The sequence below is a fragment of the Gymnoscopelus braueri genome (genome assembly GCF_963280865.1).
Source record: "Gymnoscopelus braueri genome assembly, chromosome: 12".
Lineage (NCBI taxonomy): Eukaryota > Metazoa > Chordata > Actinopteri > Myctophiformes > Myctophidae > Gymnoscopelus > Gymnoscopelus braueri.
Genome location: NC_137614.1, coordinates 40842988 through 40861490, shown reverse-complemented (window position 1 = coordinate 40861490; position 18503 = coordinate 40842988). Strand labels below are relative to the sequence as shown.

Genomic DNA, 18503 nt, shown 5'->3' with positions numbered 1-18503 from the left:
ATTTCCGATGTTCTCAATCTTAACTTCCCTTTACTGTCTTTATCAAGGCACGTGGAATCTTCGCACCGGTGGCTAACATAGATGGTGGAGGCCGAGGCATATTGAGTGTCGCAGGTATCAGAGGCGTAAGTAGTTGCTGTTTACATGTTTTATTTTATTAAACACATTGATCTGAACTTGAAGTGAGAATAGCTGTTGTGAAAGTTAAAACTTGACCATTCTTTTCCTTGATGCGGCCTGGTGCCCCTGTTCCTGTACCACAGCAGCATGCGGTTGCAAGAGCTGAAGTGCCAACTGCGCACAGCGAGAGGAACTACAACATTCTGTATCGACAGGCGTATCCTGGAGGACAAGGTGAAGTATCTTATACCTGACAACACACTCCTGTCCAGTGTTGCCGTCCCACCAGTCTTTTGAGCTGGAGCACGCGCAGGCACATGCATCGTTTAAAAACAACCCTTAAGTTCACACCTCAACAAAGTTTACAAAGGCTGCCGACTGCCGGGTGTCACACCAGGTGAATTAACATAGGAATGAGCCTAGATGCATATCAATTGTCCATTGTGTGGCCTGTAGTGTAGGTGTTAAGCGACGTGTGCGTGTGATGTCTTTAGAATAGCGTCCAACCAGAGATGCTAGAGATAATATGCATGTTTTTTGTAACACAGTGTACTGTCTTTATCAAGGCACTCGGAATGGATGGCACAGATGGTGGAGGCACAGTGGGCTGTAATGTCGCAGGCGTAAGTTGTTGCTGTTTACATGTTTTATTTTATTAAACACATTGATCTGAACTTGAAGTGAGAATAGCTGTTGTGAAATTCATATACATACTTTCTGACTCTGTAAATGTAAAAACTTGATCATTCTTTTCCTTGATGCAGCCTGGTGTGGTTGTTCCAGTACCACAGTAGCACGTACATGCGCAAAATGAAGTGTAGACTCCGGCAAGGGAGACGGCCATGTACAACAGGCTGTATCAAAGGACAGATCCTAGACCTGTCCAAGAAGAAGAATTAAAGATTATTTTCCATCCCTTGTCATCCATTCACATGCAGTCAGCGAGGCAACTGAGCAGCAGGGAGCGCCGACTGGTCGCAAGGTCGATGAAGCATAGAGTAAAAATCGCTGACAATTTTTACGCATCCCACCAAAGCCCCGGAGAGTCCTGGGAGGCAAGGCATCTCATCGACAAGGCAAGGGCAAGGTTAAGGCCAAGGCCTAGTTGATGCTAACTTGTAAGATGACAATAACTCGTGGCCTACTAGACCACACTATCAGATCAGACTAATGATGTTTTGTTCCATGCTTTGTTCCATGTAATTACAGACTCTTGCTCTGAGGACTCTGAGGACAGCGATGAGGGAGAGGGCGATGAGGGAGAGGGCAAGGGCGATGAGGGCGAGGGCGATGACGAGGGTCCTCAGCTACCTCAATTTGCCCCCTTGGTTGTCAACGACTCGGACGCCAGGGTTCGGATCCAGGATTCTGAGGACGGAGAGGAGGTCCCAGACCCAGGTGAGAATCTGCTAAACTGTATGTAGTTCCGATACTGTCGTCACATGCAAGTACCCAAAGTTGTGAGGGCTAAGACACACTGACTTACCCATGCTGTTATGTTTTCAGAGACCTAATTGACCCAGTTCATCGATGGAACACCAACGAGGAGGCCTGAGAGGCAGAGCCCCGACCCCCACACACCTTTTCACAGCCTCCACCTTTCCCATCCGACACCCTGACACAGCACACAGGTTGAGAACCAGTGTTTTAACCTTTCTTGCAGTGTGCTAAAATATATCCATATAACAGTAAATGTGTGAGCAGATTGAATCAGTCAATTCTATTTGGTTAGACTCATTAAAATGGAACTGATGTCTTCATGTGGTAGAGTTATATAATGAGAGATATCTGTGCTTTAAAAGTGCTCTACTTTTAGAGACGTGTGGGCAACCACATCCAATCATTTATTCATGGAGTATTCTCTCACACATTTTATACAGTGTGTTGAAAATTGAAGTCTATACTGCCTAATTTATGCTCCGTCGTATGACGATGTTGTGCACTGGAAATAGCCGATCTACAAGCTCACTTTAGCCTTTAGGGCCTTTTTGGCGCATAACACCGTAGTACGGCTTAGTGCATACACCAGACTCAACAGTACGTGGGCATTTCATTGTGTGGCCTGGCTGTCAAGGCATTCAGAATTAGTATTTTCAGATTATGTAAATATGAGCAAGTGACAAATAAATCTAAGCTACGTTTCAAGCGCTGAATTTCCAGCGACAGCATTCAGGGCGAGATAGACTGTATATAATGGTATGAAGTTCACAACATTTATTTAAGATAAAAACAATGCATGGTCCATTGCGAATCAACTGTTCTCATAGACAACAGTCCTCCGTTACAGTGTCCATTTATAAGGCAATTCAAATGATAAACAAGATGTTCCCCCTTTTATTGAGAGCAGACAATCTGAATATATTTTATATAATCAGTTGATTTTTATTTTAAAACTTACTTTCAAAGTAAGGGCACAAGCAATAAAACAACAGTAAATTGTTATTTTGGCAGTACATTATTTTCAGAGTCGAGTTCAATCCCATTCTCATTCAATATGCCTATTCCAACTAATATACATATAAAACATATGTATATCAGTTGAATTTATATTTTGAGCTTTTCATTTCAAAAGTAAATAATCATTCCATAATTTCCAATAATGTGAGGTTTAGTCCATGTGTGCTGTGGTCCCTGTCACTGCCAACCACCCGCCTGCATGTTGTCCTGTGGAGGATGTAGACAACCATGTCTCCTCACGTACAGATGGACAAACCAGCTGTTTCTTTTCACCTGACAGCGAGAAGGTCCACTGGAAGAACGTAACATGTGTGGAGGTTCAGGCTATCGTCCCCAGTTCCCCTCCCCGCTCTAGAGACGCCCTGACTCCTGCTTCCTCCGGCTTCCAACCCACAAACACTGCCATCTGTATTTGATGGAGTGCCCGGTCAAGCCGGATGCACCGCTGCATTGACCTATCCCATAGAGACACACAGGAACTACAAATTTCACGCCCACAATTGAGACAGTGCACCCACGCGAGGTCCGTTAGAACGATGTACTGCAGCTGTCACTGCAATTCCTATGAGAGGAATATGAGAGTTAGCCTACTTTTAAAATGATCCTACATGAACTGGAGACGATGTAGAGTTGAATAAAAATATGTTTCCAAATGTATAGAGTGTCTTTATCAACATATCGTCTTGTTTTCTTAATAGTTGATAATAGTTTCCTATTTAATTTGCCACTTTAATGGGTTACCCATAATGTTAACACAGCAGAGGGGAGACGACAGACAGACAAGCTTTCGCATTTCAGTGACATCACTGTCTTTACGAGCGCTGAGCGCCGACTTTGAATTCTCATCCCAATCCCGACTGACGTTGTTCATGTCTATATTTTGAACATCTCATAGGCTATTATATATCAATTTTCTACCTACCGCGGAGCTCCGACGGTACATGAAAAATTAAAACGTGTGGGTTTAATTACATCGTTCTAACGGACCTCGCGTGGGTGCACTGTCTCTTGTGTGCACTTGTGGGCGTGAAATTTGTGAGTCCTTCATTCAATTAATTTGAGTGATCCGTGTCAGTCAATAATAATGAGGGAACACAACCGACAGAAGAGAATAAAGTGAAATATTTTGAATATTTTTAAAACATTTTAACAAATCTTGTATGGGGGTCCCTGCCTGACACAAAATATTTTCAGATGGAGGTCAGTGGACAATTACATATTCATATGAGGGTCCTTGAAATAAAAAAAAATGTGGGAACCACCGGTTTAAACAACATTAGGAAGGAACTACACTTTAGAAACAAGACGCAACCCGCAACTACCAATATGTATAAGCGACTACAAAGTCGCTTATAATAAGCAGACATGGCAACGCTGACAGTGATGCCTGAATTTCTGCATGGGGATTACATGGTGCTTGTTAACTGATTTGAATCAGCAGTGTGGAGGGAGATCTTGTAGTGTAAGTAGGCATACTAATATGACCCTTTCTGATTTCTGTCAGGTTGTGTTCCCACATTATTGTTGACTGATTTGATCCCTCAAATGAATTGAATGAGTGACAACAGGAAGTGATGCCCAAAATATACACACACCCCTTACCCCAGTAAGCTCCTAAGCTCCTTGGGAAACTTGTGGATAGAACCCCCCCCCCCCCCCCCGGGGTCTATTGGTCCCCTCCTGTCTACACCAACGTCTTCACCAACAATAGCTGATCTATAAGCTCTGCGATTGACTTGGATTGTAGAATTGTTCGTTGTTTGTAGAAAACTGCCTTGTAGATGTTTTTTCCTAATGTTGGCCTATTTTCACAGAATGTTCCTATTATCACATGCCCACTGCCAGAACAGGGGTGTGGTTAAATGTATTGTTAAAGAACTGAACTGTAAAGAGATCTGACCCCAGAAAAGATGAGACTTTATGGATGACACAGCATTATGATCATTTGTTCCGGAATGACACATGTAAGCACATGGCAGGGGGTTGTCACACTGGACCACCATAGAGGTATTGTACAATATAAATCATAGACCCCGCCTCCAACACAAAACATATCAATAAATACAAACGTATGTCAGCAACAATAAGAGAACATGATGGACAGAGGTTGGTCATAACACCAACAAATGAAAATGGACAAAACAATTACATCAATTATCGATGAATAAATCCATATAAAGTTTTTCTGGTAGATAAGAGTGAAAAGAAAGTGGCAAACAGCAACTGCGTTACATCGCCATGTGAAAATGCTTTGAAAGTGCAAAGCTTTTTCTGACTATGGTTGTGTGCTTAAAAACTGTGTTAAATACAATTTGTACAGTTCATTTAATACTGCCATCCCATTACCGGCTCTAGGCCATCTATGACATTATGACTAGGACATGAAAAAAAAAGGGTCTGAGTGGTGAATAAATTGCATGTTCATTACGTTTTAAGGCCATGTCAATTCACTCATCATGATACATTTGGACATACAGTATGAGGTGAATGAGCAGGTTGGTGCGTTGAATCAGTGTGGCTGAGACGATCCATTATTTTCTTCTTGATTATTCTATCTTTAATCGAATAATAGAAAAGCGTGTTTTTTAAATGTTATATAAACATTTTATATAGCAACGAATCGATTAACCACGCGTTATTTTCCACTTTGTCGTTGATTACATTTAGTTTTTGTCTATAATGATAGGCACAAAATATGGATTGATTATTAATCGATTATTTTTTTACATTATCGATAATTTTTTATAATCAATTCAATCGATTAGTTTGATTAACTATTGCACCCCTATCGGTGTGTGAATGTGTGTGTGAATGGGTGAATGTAACGCACATTGGAAAGCACTGTGGATAAAAGCGCTACAGTAAATGCACCATTTACAGTACCATTAGGTTAGTCTCACATTCGTCACCACACGAGTGGAGATCTCTGCTGACTGAACATCTGGTGACATCTAAATTCCTTCAAAGTACAGAAATGGGTTAGAACAGTGGAGACAACCGCGGCAGACAAATACATGCCCACTGCTTTGAAAACAAATCATATTACCGTCGCACTAGGAAGGTCCACCCTTAAGTCTTGGCTTTTGTTCATTCTGCCAATTTTTTTAATCTCTCAATTGTGTCCACCCAGTGGAAAGAATTACGATAGTTCAAGTAACTAAACAATTAGAGATTAGTCTCTCAACCAGACAACTCTTAAGCGCAATACATACTGTACATACGCCTTCCGAAGTCTGAACGTTTCTTCGGAAAAGGGAGGTGATATAATAACTACAAATTGACGTTATTCCGAGCTTCGAAAAGGCGGTCTCCAAACCTTTCTTCGGTACCCGTGCACCTCCAGATGTCCTGACTCTCAGAACTATAGTTCGGAAAGCCTTTAGTCTCTCAACTAGACAACCCTGACTCAGTTTTCGAACGCTGCAGAGTCTGTAACTGCGCCTCGCAAAACGGTTGCGACATGAAGCTGTCATCTTCTTGTCATTTCTGTTCACAAAAATATGTTTTAAAATATCTTTGGAATTTCCTTATCTGCTAAGCCGAAAGCTAGATATATTTCGACTAATCTGGTCTGTCTTGAGAGACTAGGCAAGTTTTTTTTAAACTACCTGTACAATGAATCTAGATATCACCAGAGGTATCGGTAGAAGGAGATCCTCGATCTTCTTGCTACACAAGACTACCATTAGGTTGGACGTCAGTTGAATATTGTCGAGGCTGAGAGTCCTTGTCTGGAAACTGTAGCAATACAGTACAGTAGGACTAAATAAATCATGTTTTGGATGAATCTATTGCTAACAAACTAATTACAATCACTTAACCCCCCCAAAAAGCTGACTATCACATTTAACAGCATCCAACATAAACACTATCAATCACAATTGATGCTTTGCTGAAAATCATACATTTTTGTATTTGGTTATTTTTTTTAATGCATTGCAGATATCAATTTACCCCAAATCCTAATGTTCATTTGGTAAACAGGATTTAAGAATAAAGAATCTGTAAGCACTGCAGGTGTCAGCAATCTCCTTCTCACAATCTCTAGCAATGGCACTGTCTTTACCCTGTTTGAACAACACATCTAGGCTTCAACAAGACGAAACGAACCAACGTAACAGCCTTTTAGAACAAATAAAACGATTTACTCTGTAGATTAAAAAGTGTGCTTTTGAAACAAACATCGGTCAAAAGAAGCAAAACAGGCAATTGACAATATTCACACGGTGGCCATTTTGCTCTTTCGTCACACTCTGGGTCCTCCCCCCATAGTCGTTATGGTCAGTACAGTATGTGTACGAACAGATGAAACAACGCTATGCAAAAGCTGATTCCTCAGGAAGTGTTTTTCTTTCTAGGCTCCTCCCCCTGGCCTCACTGACCAGTCACTGACCAGCAGACTGGCCAGGCTCCACCTCCTCTTCCTCATCATTGGTCACGGCGAACGCCTGCACTCGTCTCATCTCCCGGGAGGATTGTGACTTATGGGAATGCTTTGGGGAAAAAGACACATGTCGTTAAGACATTTTTGGCCTAAACACCAGGAAACACTGCAAAATAGGATCTATATTTGTAGATACTGTATAGATGGGTGTTCATCACTCTGCAACATCACTGTTTAACATTATCATCATGTGATGATATAATATACTAGACTTGGTTTATTCCATTGTAATCTTAAAAATGTATGATGGTAGCCTTTACTGGGAATAACTGATGGATGGTACATACATACATAATAGAGAGAGAGAGAGAGAGAGAGAGAGAGAGAGAGAGAGAGAGAGAGAGAGAGAGAGAGAGAGAGAGAGAGAGAGAGAGAGAGAGAGAGAGAGAGAGAGAGAGAGAGAGAGGGAGGGCTGACCTGAAGATGGAGGTCCAAGATACAGCCATGGTGGGTGGAGCTAACAGTTCTGGACACCCAGATGTACAGAGAGCAAGAAAGGACAAAACAGAGCAGAACCAACATCAACACAACACAACAAAACAGAAGCCATGCAGGGGCACAGTGTCAGCATGGTACAGTCCTCATACATTAATACATGTACAGCACAGACATAGTACAGTAACACCTGTCATGTACTTTGAGAATTCATGCAGAACAACCAGTCGTCAGTGATTTCAATGTAGGGTACGGGATTGTTTTTTTTGTGTTAAAACAAAACGTTTTACACTGCTATAGAGTTCAGTAACAGGGGTCACCCCAGCTCTTTGCTTTCTAATAAACAGCACACAATGCATTTCCAGGTGGGTTGCCAATGTCATCCAATCAGGAGATAGTACGCATTTATCAGCTTTAATTGTGTTCCAGTTTAAAATTTGTCTGCTCATTTCTTTGTGTCATCACTTCTAATTCACGTGTTTATCAGCATACTGTACGAGTTCTCTCTCCTATAAAATTGGTATCGCGACCTGAAAATGCTTTGCTTTGTTTACTAAAGAGCTGGAGAGATGGGGAGACCCCTGTTACTGAACCAACACTCTATAACAATGATTACTATCAGAATATAGAGCTATTTAACACTTTAACAAAGCAATATCACTTACTGCACCTTTAATTTCGAGCGAGGGACGTATGATTTCAGTCTTCACTCACCGATGACGACTGGTGGTCGTGTGGCCGTTCCAGTTTGATACGGATCTCGCTTCCTTTACCTCCATCAGGTTTACCAGGCCCTGCAGGAGACCAACATAAATATTCTCGTTGTCGGGTGGAAACCTTGTATGTCAAGAACTGTAACTTTACAGGAAATGGGAAAAATTACCTATGTTCCAAGGGATCCAATGTAGTTATCTATTCACAAGCTCTTGTTAATACTTTCCTTGGTAGAATATTTATAAAACCCACAGACAAACTTTCACTTTGAAACTTTTTCAAGTAGGGCAATAAGTTACGTAAATAACAAAAAGTTTAAAGATGGAGATACAAGGTTTCTGCCGACAATATTCTTCTGCATCTCTTCAGTACAATGATCATGAAGGATTTTTTTTCATCTTGGCTCATCTGTGGCCAGACCTTCTGAGAACAATCTTGTACTGTATGTTCAGAATGGAAGAATGGCAATACAATCTCTCATCTTGTGTTTTGCTGTGTATTTCTAAAGAACCCTGGCGAAGGTCATCTTCCTCATTAAATATGTAAAAAAAACAACAGACGATCCGGGCACTCAGGAGTAAAAAAAGAGGAACAGGCGTTACTTATCAAAAGGCAACTGCCAACATGTTTCAACCTCAGAAGGTCTTCATCACCTTTCGCCCTGATGAAGACCTTCCTAGGTCGAAACATGTTGGCTGTTGCCTTTTAATAAATAAAGGCTGTCCTGAGTGCCCGGACATGTTTTGATCCCGTTTGATCCGTGAGCACCATTGACACTATTTACTATAGTTACTTTTCATAGTCTCCAGTGAGCACCTATTTTTTCTTGTTTTTTCTTCATCATTAAATACCCTGAATTCCACTACCTTGTTCTCAAACTCTCTATAGCTGCAGTGCCGAGTGCTGACCTTTTCACACGATGCTTAAAGGAGCACTTCACCCATTTTTCTGTCTACTTGCTCTGTGTCTCAGAGGTGAGATGTGGACAGAAACCTGCCTACCAAGGACATCATCGGTGGGGATTCCAAGCTAAAGGAAACTACAACCATTTTCTTCCTGCAAAGTTAGAATGCTGAAATAGAAGCATAGAAGAATAAAGCTGTTTTCTTGCATCAATAAAATAAAATAAAAATACAATTTTAAATGACCACCAATGATGTCATCGCTAGGCACATCCACCTCTGAGACACAGAGCATTTAGACAGAAATGACTCTGTCACATCGTGAGCATTACTGAGTAAGGACCCATACGTATGTGGATATGATGTTGAAAAGGTCATACTGTTCCTTTAACCCTGGGTTAAGCCCTCTGTTAGTCCCAGGCTTATAGCTCTGTTAACCCAGGGTTTAGGGCTCTGTTAGTCCAGGGCTTACAGCTCTGTTAGTCCAGGGCTCAGGGCTCTGTTAACCCTGGCTTTAGGGCTCCGTTATCCCGGGGCTTATGGGTCTGTTAGCCCAGGGCTGACCTGGTCTGGACTTTCAAAGATCCCTGTCTCGTACCTGGGGAGCTGCTGTGACTGGTCTGACTGGTGTTGCTGGTGTTGCTCACGCTGTCATCCAGCCAGGTGCTGTATGTGAAGGAGTCTCTCTTGTGGGGCGTCCCAGCAGATGACAAGCTTTCCTGGGGAAAGAGTTGAGAGTGTGAGTGTGAGTGTGCGTGTGCGTGTGTGTGTGTGTATTTGAAGAACAAATGTTGCATTTGTTCTTAATACTGAAATGATCTAAATTGTAAAAGTAGCCAATTTATATTTTTATAAACTTTTGATGCTGATCAATACAAGTGAAAAATCTAAGAATCGTAATAAAATCGAATCGAATTTTGAGGTCCCTGGTAATTCCCCTGACTAATTTTCAAGGGGGTCATATAGACACAATAGCAGAAAAACTAATATATTTAAAAGCATAAACAGGTTGTTTTAGGAATGCGACAATAAATCCTGAAGCGGCACCAAGAGGTAATAGATCTCAGAGAAAAAGGGAGATTCCAGTCAGATTTGTATTGGAATAACCTGCGTCCAACTTCTTAAACATTTCTGGGAACAACAACAAAAAAGTTTGTTCGCTAATATCACTTCATGTTCAAAGCCTATTCACCTGTTTCCTAGGCTGTGTGTTTTCCACTTCCTGTCGATTTCATTGGATATCATTGGTCATCTGACCAGTTTCATTGGATTTCATTGGATCAAATCGACAGGAAGTGGAAAACACACAGCCTAGGAAACAGGTGAATAGTAAATGCATAAATTCAGGCCAGCTCCAACACACACACTCTCCTCACCATGCCAGTGTCATAGTCCTCCGTGGCCTCCGTCTCGTTCTCCTCCACCACGCTGGCGAAGCTGCTAGCATTGGAGGACGAGCGGGAGAGGTCGTGACCTTCAGGGATGGACGGGGTCCTGCCAACGAGATGAGAAGAACTACATCCTGGGTTAAACCATTCTGATGGAGAACTACACCCTGGGTTAAACCATTCTGATGAGAACTACATCCTGGGTTAAACCATTCTGATGAGAACTACATCCTAACCATTCTGATGAGAACTACATCCTGATAAGAACTACATTCTGGGTTAAACCATTCTGATGAGAACTACATCCTGATAAGAACTACATCCTAGGTTAAACCATTCTGATGAGAACTACATCCTGATAAGAACTACATCCTGGGTTAAACCATTCTGATGAGAACTACATCCTAACCATTCTGATGAGAACTACATCCTGATAAGAACTACATTCTGGGTTAAACCATTCTGATGAGAACTACATCCTGATAAGAACTACATCCTCTGAGAAGACCTACACACCAGACAAATAGGAAAGCAAGACCTGCCATCTCCGGTTTACCCGTATCTCAGTGACGTAGGTGGCCGCCTCTTTCGTAGACCGGAATTAGGTCGGCGTCTATTAATCCCAATGGGAGAGTGAACGTGAACACAGCTGAACCATTCTTTATCTCCATGGTCACTCAACTAAATATTGGACCCAACCACTGTCTGGCCCCGCCATGCTTGATTTCATGGTGGTTAGCTGAACATAACCCAGTGCTTTATAATAACATTTTTAAATGTTGATGTGATCATCTTACCTGTTCTTGGTGGTGGTGAGCACTTCAGGAGAGCTCTGGTTGGATGAGTTCTCAGATTTGGGGTCCTGAGAAACATGTCCGCTGTCTGGGGTTTTCATTGTGCTAGGCGAGCACTCTTTATTGATGTACATTGCACTGTACAGGAACCAGCAAACATAGAGAGAAAAATAGCCATGTAGTTAAATGGAATGTTATTCGCAACTATTGCCCACTTTTTAGCACTATTTTATACTTATAATGACATCCCCAAAATAGGTTGCCCAGGTTGAAAGTCGTTAAAAGGCAATACACTTTGAAATTCAGATACTGTATATTTCCAACTGCCTATACTTAGAGAGATTCTTTATCTGACATGTCAGCTACTATTTTGCATTTCCACAAAACGATTAAAGTATATACATATATATATAAATAAAAACTATTCCTGACATTTCTGGTAGTATCTCACCTCCTCTCTTGAACTTCCAGAATGTTCTCAATGCCGATAGCACTGCTCCGTCTAGAGCTGAACGGTCCAGACTTCTTCCTGGTCGGGCTTTTCCCAGGAATGATTAGAGACTGCCAGGGAACATATTATAGACCTTCAGCATCACAATTATACCACAGATACCACTAGAACATGTCTGAGTAATGTCACTATGTTCCAACTCTTATTTAAGTCTTAACCACTTAACCATTTAAACCCTCTATTCTTAATTAAAACGGGCCTGAGTTACTTACTGTACGTAACCTTTTCCCCTCTACACCAAATTTCTCACAAAAGCTCACAAAACGTCACATTGCGACATGTTGTGAGCTTGCAGATCTGCTATTTTGGGCTAATGTTCCCCCCCAGAATGTGGATGCTGGAGTTCAACATTCGTATATAATGACAAGCTTACAATAGGAATCCTAGGGTTTATTATAGAAATCTCTCCAGAATTCAAATCGAATTTCAAATACATAAATACATTTGAAATTGATTTCAAATATACTTAAAAAATGTTATGGCAAAAGAAAGACAAGATGATTTATTCTACAGCATCTTATGTAACAATGAATTGTAAGGGCACAGAGCGCAGGCACTGCCTTGAAGTCATTGCTTGATAACAGAATACTAAAATACGGGGTTATAAAGGCTTAATGTCAAGCCTCAATGCCAGTGTTTCTATCAGAGCAGCAGAGGCAGGCAGGCCAGCCCCGGGGCTTACCATTAAAATGTGCTTTCTGAGCGAACGCTTTGTTCATTCAGTCTGTCTTTGTAAGCCCTCAAAATAAGGATGGGGTAAAAAAAAAAAAAGAAGCCTTTTATCTAACGTGGCTTCAAAGACCAGGAGGAGAATTATTTTTCTTTTGGTTTCTTCAAATTTTTTTAACTAAATAGAAAATTGGATATGGAACCACGTACAGTAAATCACACGGCAGTCAACAGACAATAACAATAACGCAACAAAGCAGATAGGACAGTGTGGAAAGAAAATGATTTCAATGTGGTGATTGGTGATGTAAAATCACAGGATTTGGTCATTATAAAATCAATCAATTCATGTGAAACTGAAACGATGGACTAAATTGCAGACCTTCCATCACAGACAGACATGATTAGTCTCCAGCGCATTATGCACGCTGTTATTGATTAGGCAAGGGATATCCAGGGCTGGAATGCATCAGCCCTGATACAGAGAGAAGTGGTTTAATCATGCAGAGGAAGGAGTATATATCGTCGCTGTCGGGTGGAGACCTTTATGTCCAAAACCGTAACATTTCCGGAAATGGAAAATAAGAACCTGTGTTCCAGCGGAAATATTTATAAAACCCACAGACAGACTTAACCTCTGTCAACCAGGCACCCCATATTTTGGGCATATCATAACATAAAATAAAAAAATCTAAATGTTGACACAATTAAGTATAAAATGCATGAATTTATTAAAACAAATCCATAAAAAGATATGGAGATATAGGGTTTTCTGCCCGACAGTGATGAGATAGTGAGTAGTTAGAATTAAGACTTAAGACTTGAACCTCTTCTATTGTTCCTATCCCTATGGCGCTGCCTCGGCGTCCATATTTACTGGGGCTTTTGCCTGGGACGAGTAATGACTTGAGTCACACAGAGGGAGGGAGAGAGAGTGTGGGTAAAAGAAGATAATGAGGGGGAGAAGAGAAGATAAAAAAAAAACACAGTGTGAGTCTCTCCGTGCAGTTATGTTGGTTTGAAAACAGAACAGGAAGCACATGTTAGCTGGAGGCTACGTAGCAACATCAACCATAGAGGGATACGTTGGCACCACGGTGTTAAACAGCCAGCTGAATGAGAGAGAGAGAGAGAGAGAGAGAGAGAGGGGGAGGGGGATTAGGGAGAGAGGGAGAGAGATAGGGATAGAGGGGAGAGAGAGAGAGAGAGAGAGAGAGAGAGAGAGAGAGAGAGAGAGAGAGAGAGAGAGAGAGAGAGAGAGAGAGAGAGAGAGGGAGAGAAAGAGAGGGGGTGGAGAGACATAGATAGAGGGGAAGGGAGGGAAGGAGGGAGAAAGAGAGAGAGAGAGAGAGAGAGAGAGATAAAAAGAGAGAGAAAGGTGGGGGGGAGACTGGGAGACAGGGAGAGATAGTAAGCCTGTGAGAATCAGGGTGAAAAGGAATAAAGCTTCAACAACAGAGAACATCATACATTATACATCAGGTTTAGATAGAACAACACATTAAGACAGGGTTATAGACGAGAAGCAAGCCTCAAGTACAGTCACATACCAGTTGGTTAATAATGTTGATTAGTCAATTTTTAAAGGATATTCACAGCATATCCTATTTATTTGTGATATTTCTAAGCTGAGCAGTGTCCATCAAAAATAATATTGTTTTTAATGAAAGCACAAACGCCCCGTTGAAAACTGTGACTACTAGGTACATGATTGAAGAATTAAGTGAATCACTTATGATAGGCAAAATACATTTTCAAATAGCCATACAGATCATTGAGCATAGATCACCGAAAACATCATCCACAATGATACAATCTCCAAAATGATACAAAACACAAATGATACTTACCTCATATAAACCATTCATAGTCTTTATTTAGACACTGTGTGTGTGTGTGTGTGTGTGTGTGTGTGTGTGTGTGTGTGTGTGTGTGTGTGTGTGTGTGTGTGTGTGTGTGTGTGTGTGTGTGTGTGAGATATATATATTCATAGATGTATATAGATGTATATAGATGTATATGTATGAACGGCATATATTTTGTGTCAAATATGGACAAGCACAAGCTTCAGCTGGCATGCGAACACACACACACACACACACACACGCGCGCGCGCACGCGTAAATCGCTGTAGTCATAGTGTAATCTTTAACGCAGGCACATACAGTATTCACACAGAATGCAGGTGCACTGGATTTTGCAAACATGGAAATGATGCAAGGTCGATGTTAGATGCAGCATGGATCCAAGTAAGTCAATTCACTTCATCTACGGCAAGTATTCAACCATTGCAAGGGCTGTGAGTGAGTCAGTGAGTGAGTGTTCAGTCTCCTGTTGTAGTGGCAGACAGCAAGAACCTTCTAATGCAGGGAAGGATCCCAAACCTTTCCATGCCAAGGACCCCCTAATAGCCTCTGGCTGCGGCCTCCCCTATTGCAAAACGGCTTTTGAATAAGAACCCAGAAAATAGCTTTCTTGGTACTCTTGGCCGCAGCCCCCACTTTGACAATCAGCGGTCTAACGTAATCTAGTGTCTCTGTGAGGGGTTAGTGCAGTAGGGTGTGTTCACACTAGCCGTCTTTAATGAAGAATGCCTATGGCGCTTTTCTGCTGAAAATGAAGAAATGAAAAACGGAAAAAAGGTTTATTACACCGTTGTGCAATAATACATAAACAGACTTCAAAATAACTTTGTTCCAATTATTGATAACAAAGTTTTTAACTTGTAGATGCAGATGTTGAATTATTCATTGAGCAACTGCATGGCACACAGTATATCGCCTGAAATTTATCAATCTTTTATAGACAAGCTGTCAGACGGACACCGACTGTGTTCCTCGGTCGTTGCTGCTGGCCTGCTCGACCACAACACGCTTTTTATTGGTGAATCAGCATTTATTAATAGTTCTTCCTTTAAGAAAATACAATTAATATAGCGAATAATTATGTTAGGATAGGTTTAACTTTCAATATACTGTTTTTGTTAGGCAGGAGAGGAGGGACGCTGGTGGCGGTCGGATGTGGGGCAAAGAGAGCTCGCATGAACTGCTCTGCATTCGTGTACAGTCATGAATGGAAAGCTGACTGGCTCTGAGGCCCCCCTATGTGGTCGCCTTTTGGTCATCTCTCACAAGGGTTTAATGAGAAAAGCCGGCTAGTGTGAACATACCCGCAGGCAGGCGTGTGAAGGGGAAGGGGGGCGGGTTATATGATGGAGGCAGAGTTTAGGAGGGCTCGCCTCCCCCTATAGAGAGCAGTTGGGGGGCTGTACAGTACTTACTATCCCTGGGAACTTGGGGCTCTCTGCGGTGCCGTTGTGGTTAAAGCCTCCGCTGACACTAGTGGAGACAGTGTGTGGCTTCTTGAAAGTGAGCCCCATGGTGTCCATAGACTGGCTTCTGCCACGGATGACCCGCTATACAGAGAGAGAGGATACACGTTGAGACGGCACTGACCCCGCCAGCACTGCTTTGTTCTGCGTCACAGGAGGTCTTGGGGTGGGGGGGGTCCCTGAACACGGTCCATGGACCAAGGTTGTTATAGTTAATTAAATGCGGTGGCATTTTTGTTACCTTTCCAAAAAAAACCTGAAACTGTGTTGTGTTTACAAAAACAAATTCAAAGAGAAAATGTCCTTAGTTTTAATATTTGTCCATATTGTAATAATAATTACAATATGAATAATAATTGACCAGGTATTTTCAACAAAAACGAAAACAAAAAGGTTACCTAAAACGGAGCCTTTAAAATGTGTTATCATAAAAAACTCAAACACTCACATAAATAACTAAATAAATAACTAAATAAACAAACAAATAAATAAATAAATGTATTGAAATAAAATTAATGAAACATTCAAGACTATAACAACCTTGCGTCCCACGGACCACAGGGAGAGAGCGCTGACGTGGCAGCAATAATGAGTCCCATAGACGCCAAGGTGGAAGCAGAGAAGCTTTGTCGAGCGTGGTGGTGGTAGCACCCGGGGGTGTGACTCAGATGAGTCAATGTGTCTGAGTGGGTGGAAGAAAGACAGGGAAGAAGACAAACGACCAAGGGGCTTATGGATGTCTGCCCTCACCGACTCTAAACCATGTAAACCCACCACCTCCACGCAGAGGGAAGAGAGGAATCCATCATCCATCCATTCATCCATCCATCCATCGTAGCATGACTCCATTTGACATGGGAGGATGAGATTGTCGCACACACACACGCGCACGCAAACGCACGCACACACGCACACACACACAGGTCTGCAGCATCTCAACACTAGAGGGCAGGGCATGCAAGAACCAGAACAACACAACACAACAAACACAACACAACAAATACAACACAACACATTGCAACAAAACACAGCACAACGCAATGCAACCCGACACAACACAGAAGCTGATGGTTTTGAAAGCCAGCAGCACAACAGCACAGAGCAACAGCGCCTTCACAGGTGTTATATATACAGACTGATACAGCCTCTGGCAGCCAGCACGTGGCATGTCAGAGAGGAGAACCCTCTTCAGAAAGAAAATTAAAGAGACCCGTTAGAGTTTGTTTCTACATAAACATTGTAATTATATTCACATTATGTTCTGAAAGAGTTTGATTTGTCGATGGAAAAAATGCAGCTCGGTTTTTACCCCAATAAACAAACCTTTTACAGTCACAAAACAAAGAATAGATGAGCCGATCACACAAAAACAGGTCTCCACTACTACCACCTATTGTAGATGGTGGGGCCCACAAATAGCATGTGACTTCACTTACAGTAGATTAAAGTTTAACCTAGACTAGTAGAAAATAGGTAGAACTTCCTTTCAGGTTTCCCTATTAAGGGTTTTCCCTATTAAGGGTGTTCCCTAAATGAGTTTTTTTTTTTACCCTTTCTAGTCTAGTATGTGAGGCGGGGTTTGGCTAACAGAAGTTTGTGTTCTAGAGGTAAATAACTCTATCGAATTATGGAACACGCTGATTTGATAATGACATTATCATTTATGAACTAAGTATAATAAATCAATGTGTGCAACAGACTCGCTGTTCGTTATTCAGCTTGTTAATACCATGCCGACTTCCCAGATTTCTGTGCGCTAATTGCTTGCGCTGGTACTAAATATTTGACGAGGCCATTGCAGATAAGCCCCTAGCATCACAGAGAAGTCTATGATTAGAGAGAAGTCCCTAGCATCGAAGAAACGCCTCTGGCATCAGAGAGAAGTCCATAGCATCAGAGAGAAGCCCCTGGCAATGGAGAGAAGTCTCTATCGTTAGAGAGAAAGTCCCTAGCATCAAAGAAACATCCCTGACACCAGAGGGAAGCCCCTGGAATCGCACGCAGCTCCTGTAACAGTTACCTTGAATGACTCAAAGAAGCCTACTCCTCCTCCTCCACCTCCTCCTCCTCCTACTCCACTCCCGTTCTCCATCTTGTCCTCGTCCCCTCCCAGGCCCATCATGGCCTGGCTGTTCATGTGGAGCTCCTCATACAGCGTCTCCAGCAAGGCTGTCCGAGTTCGCTCCTGACACGCACGCACACACGCACGCACGCACACACACTAAACTTAAACCACTTAAACCCTGTACTTTTTTGTATGTTAAATAGTGAAAATAGCTGATCTACAAGCTCACAACACATCGTGATGCTTTGTGAGTTTGTAGATTGTCTATTTTCGCCAAATGTTTGCATATTGTGTTATGACATGACCGTAATAAGGACACTGTAGCTCATTTGGCTATAATAACCTTACCTCCAACTTGGCAAATTTTTCTGCTTTGTAGCAGGCGTACTCAGCATTGATGAGCTTTGTGAAGAGGTATTCATGGAATTCAGGACCCTGAGAAGAGCAGAGCAGATAAACAAGTGACCTGAGATGAGTCTGAAATTATTTGGTGACTTAATTAAATACGCTTTGGACGAAGCAGCCCGCTTTACCACGTTTACCTTTCTGAAGACAGCTGGGTCTGGGAGGGAGGGGCCAAAGAATGGAACGTCATCCCGTGACGTCACTGATACCTTAAAAAACAAAACGGATGACAAGAACACAAAATGTCATCAGCCTGTCATGGCCTCCG

General features: G+C 42.0%; 1 pseudogene across 1 annotated transcript in view; it reads right to left on the bottom strand.

The window, feature by feature from the left end:
• Nucleotides 1-6982: 6982 nt before the first annotated feature.
• The window catches only part of LOC308097273 (rap1 GTPase-activating protein 1-like), a 70595-nt pseudogene continuing 59074 nt past the window's right edge, over nucleotides 6983-18503 (bottom strand). The window contains exons 14-25 of the transcript XR_013935131.1: nucleotides 18373-18444; nucleotides 18179-18265; nucleotides 17786-17950; nucleotides 15715-15849; nucleotides 13262-13339; nucleotides 11706-11815; nucleotides 11258-11392; nucleotides 10449-10587; nucleotides 9671-9791; nucleotides 8171-8250; nucleotides 7439-7487; nucleotides 6983-7070 (exon numbers count right to left, since the gene is read on the bottom strand). The product of XR_013935131.1 is annotated as a rap1 GTPase-activating protein 1-like (transcript). The remainder of the gene's footprint in view (nucleotides 7071-7438; nucleotides 7488-8170; nucleotides 8251-9670; nucleotides 9792-10448; nucleotides 10588-11257; nucleotides 11393-11705; nucleotides 11816-13261; nucleotides 13340-15714; nucleotides 15850-17785; nucleotides 17951-18178; nucleotides 18266-18372; nucleotides 18445-18503) is intronic.